Consider the following 4,707-nt stretch of genomic DNA (forward strand, 5'->3'; position numbering starts at 1 on the left):
GTTTGATGTTTTTCTAAACCTGTTGATATTTTTCCCAACATTTCGTCCCCAATCGGGACACGTCCTCCTTTTTTCCCTTTCACCTGTCACTAATACGCAGTAATACAGGGCTCCTTCAAGAATATATGAATAAACTGAATTGAATAATGACCATTAACATTAGCACTTACCACATTATTCTTTCTTGCAAGAAAGAAGCAATAAGCAAATAAAAAATACCTCCTCCACTTTATCCAGATTTTCTCTCAGAGCAGAACCTCCCTGAACTGTCTGCAGGTGGTTCGGATTGCCTGTGCTCGGCTTCTGACCAAGTCCTCCAAACTACTGGTTGTGCAGCACCAGGCTAAAGGCCAATGGTGACAGATCATTTGCTGCTGTGGCCCCCAGACTCTGGACCTCTCTCCCCCTGAGCCAGAGATCAGTGGACTCAGTGGTCTCCCTTAAAAGCAGCTGAAGACTCCCCTCAATTGTTCAGGCTGCTCTGGTGTGGCCTTCATCACCTCCCTCTCCTTACTCGGCTCTTTCTACCAGTTCCATGTTTCCTGGTGTAACGTGCCAAAAGGGTCAGTTTTCACCTATGCATTGATCAACATAATTACCTTTTATCTACAGAAATAAATCCACTTTCTACTTGGCCTTCCAGAACCAGAAGGTTCTGTTCAGCACGTGTTGACATTCCATGAAGACAAAAAATTCTAATAGACGCGAAGCCAAGCAAACATCAACCTTAGACGCAAATAAGCATTCCAGCTTTTGGCCTTTACCTCAAGGGATCTCAGACTGAACGGGTCCTATCGGAACCATCTACGGGTTCCTGATATCAGAGGTTCACTCCACCGGCAGTGACCAGCACGACGCCCCCGGATCGGACGAGAACCTCCACACCAAGGGTGCGTAGACTTGGCACGACAGATTGCGTCTGATGCTGTTTTTAATAAACAACTCTCTAGAAGCAAACAACAAATTATTTTACACCCACGTTTCACAAATTATCTCAGATACAAAGAACGGTTGCTACAACCTCTAGCTTCCATCCCATCACCTCACATCCACCACATCACATCCCATCATTCATACCTTGTCATGTATAAATTATTAGTTTAGTAAAAAGAATTAAATTCATTTTATAAACTATATACTGACTCTGAATTAATATGAAGTGTGTTTATGGTCCCTAAAGAAGCAAAGAACCCTAGAATCTGATTAAACATTCAAAGATCAATCAGATTGATATTTCACATTGATATGGAATCATCACATCTTATTGGTCATAATTAATAAGTTTTAATTGCTACACCGGGATCCACCGGCTTCCCTCTATCCTATTTATTTCCTCTTTCCCTTTCCTTGCATTTTTAAATCACAATTTTTTTCTAATTTTAATCATATTTTTACTCTTTTATTCTTTATTTAAATGTTTTGTTCTTGTGAAGCACCTCGTGACTTTTTATCTTGAGAGGTGCTTTATAAAAGATCATTTTCTTTCTTTTTTTTCTTTCTAAATAAATGGTATGTAAACAGTTCTTTGACTGCTTTTTAGGGCAAGAATGATAAATATTGTTGGCAGATTTTTTTTCTTGCACGTCCATCTCAATGAAAAAATGTGTTCTGCTTCTTATACAAATAAGAAATATGATGAACAAACCTCTGCGGGGATCTAAGATGCTTCCTCTCACCTCTAATGTAAACAGGGTCATAGTTGTGCCACATGGCCCAGCTAACTGAGGAGAAGCAGGCAGCCCCATTTTGAATGAATAGAAATCTCTGAATCAGTTTTTCATTCAGCATCAGTTCACTCGGGAGGAGAGCTGCATTTAAAGGGTTAAGTTCCCAGGATGCTGAAAAGAAGGGGGTCACACCCAAAATGGGTCACAGTACAGCTGGTAACGGGTCCTCTCAGGTTCAGAGGGGTGGTGTGCTTTATTGAGACTGGATCCCACGCTGAGGATTACAGGCCTGTCTCTTGGCCTGGAAAAATCTCAAAATCTCAACCTACAAACACATCAAAAATGACATTTACACGCCATTTTTTCTCTATGTCTCTACACTTTGACCCCAAGGTAACGGGTAGTTTATATGATGACATGTAGGTGGAACTTATTGTCCTTGTAGAAAAAAATCTATTTCATAGCAAAGTGCAAGCAATTTATGTAGGATCGTGGGGGGAGGGAGGGGGGGGGGGGGCTGGTACCTATCTCCAGCGGTCAATGGGCAATCAGGCGGGGTACACCCTGGACAGAGAGCCAATCCATCGCAGGACAACACAGAGACACACAGAACAAACAATCATGCACACACACACTCACACCTAAGGACAATTTAGACAGACCAATCAACCTAACAGTCATGTTTTTGGACTGTGGGAGGAAGCCGGAGTACCCGGAGAGAACCCACGCACGCACAGGGAGAACATGCAAACTCCATGCAGAAAGATCCCAGGCTGGGAAGCGAGCCCAGGACCTTCTTGCTGCAAGTCAACAGCTCTAACCACTGCACCACTGTGCAGCGCTCTCTCTCTCTCTCTCTCTCTCTCTCTCTCTCTCTCTCTCTCTCTCTCTCTCTCTCTCTCTCTCTCTCTAATATATATAGTATATATCAGTATAGTATATATATATATATATATATATATATATATATATATATATATATACATACACACACACACACACACACACACACACACACACACACACACACACACACACACACACACACACAGGTATTGATTGCACCATTTAATTTAGCTTATTTTTTTAATAGAAGAGGGTATTGTGTTACAAAACACATGCTTTTAATTTTCACTTTGACATGTCTGGTTTAAATAATGAGGCACGCTGGAGGATTTGTTGCTTTGTAAACTGTGGGACTAAATGATAATGCTGTGGTGAAACCAAAACAGAAAAGAAAGACAATGAAAACTGACAGGATGAGACCAAAAGCAGTTGAGTACCCTGGATGAAAATGCTCTCGGCACAAATGTTTACCCAGAGCTGATGGACTGTTACAGCTAAGGAGTGAGGCAGGCGGTTTGGCATACAGACACGTTAGAAAACAGTTTGTTGACCCTCTGAAAGCACCACTCACAGCCGTGAGACTGGTTCAACACAAGGTAGAAGACAGGAACCACCTGGCTGAGGATCAGGCAATCAGCATGAAGCAGGAAGAGATAGGGGACGGGGACTGATTTAACTCCAGCAGCAGCTAAAACAACAAAAAACAAACCAAGCTTGTGGAAGGACCAGCCTAGAAGGTTCCAGCTTCTTATTCCATTTTTCTGAGTGAACATGAAAATGAGTCAAACCACAATTCCCTTTTGGAAAATAACAGATGCCTGTCTCCCTTTCGCTACCTCTCCCCACGCAGTTCATCCTTCCGTCTTCACCTTTGTGATCTAAACGCATATTTGTTCAAGCCCACACACGAGCTTCTTCCAGCTTCCATCAGGACATTGATGAGTTTGTCCATTGATTCTTGAGCTGCTAAGCAAATTATAAAAAGAAAGAAAAGCCCCAGTCACAACATCCACCTGTGCAGAGGAGAGACATGAGTCACTGTGTTTTCATGCTGGAGTTGAAAGGAAGAAGTTAATGGCAGGAAGCTCAGAACACTTTGTGCACATTGGCACAAACCTTAGTCTGAGCTTTTTGTCTATTTTATGTATGAACACAATAACTGAGTGGCACAGTCATTTCCTATTTATGAGTTGGTTGCATAAGAACACTGGGAGGAAAAGGGCTGCAGAAGGTGGACATCTAAACAGGGACTGATCACGCATGTTTGTCTTAACAAAGCTGCTTGGTTTGTAAAATATATCCCACCCCATGTCTTTGTGTCTCCTGTCCAAAGGCAGTCGCATCAGGGATCTTTTCAGATATCTGATATTTCTTTGCAAAAACATGAAATGTGACGCTGAGACCAGCTGTCACCATGGCTTGGGGACACCTTGGAGTCTTGATGTGTGTGTGTGTGTGTGTGTGTGTGTGTGTGTGTGTGTGTGTGTGTGTGTGTGTGTGTGTGTGTGTGTGTGTGTGTGTGTGTGTGTATATGGTGGGTGTGTGTCTAAATTCACAAGTGATGGTAGGGTGAGTCAGTCTCTTTCATAGCTAAATTATTTACAGTAGGTCATTTGGTGAAAATTGAAGAAAAATAATAATAATAATAAGAAGAAGAAGAAGAAGAAGAATCCAGGATCCAGCTATCAAAATGCTTCTGCTACTAAAGATTAGGATTTTAGATAAAGGATCTGACTCAACACTGACCTGTCCTCGAGAGACCTGAGTTTTTGTTTGGCCTATTTTTATTGCATCTAGATGTTTAAAGTTAGTTGTTTAAAAATATTACAAAGAAAATTTCATCTTGCTAACCCCTAAGTTTGTTTTGACAAGTTAAAGTTTCTCTCACAGTTTTGAATCAGAAGGACCTTGACATGTGAAGAAAACACTGAAGAAAAACAGAATTTAAAAACTACAGGTTAAAATTTTTTGTTCTGCTGTGTGGTGGAGACGCTAATGCTAACAGTTCTGTGCCATTTCCTGGATGCTAAACCAACAGCAGCCTTCCCCATCGCGAGTCAGGATGGGTGAGTCCATGAACATTGTGATGTAGATCGGTCAGGCTTTTCTAATCTAGAGTTTCACCATCCATTTTCTATCAGAAGCGAATGCAGGCGAAAGGGGTGGGAGACCGTTTTCATGTTCTGCCTGCATG

Source organism: Nothobranchius furzeri, chromosome 6 (assembly GCF_043380555.1).
Source record: "Nothobranchius furzeri strain GRZ-AD chromosome 6, NfurGRZ-RIMD1, whole genome shotgun sequence".
NCBI lineage: Eukaryota > Metazoa > Chordata > Actinopteri > Cyprinodontiformes > Nothobranchiidae > Nothobranchius > Nothobranchius furzeri.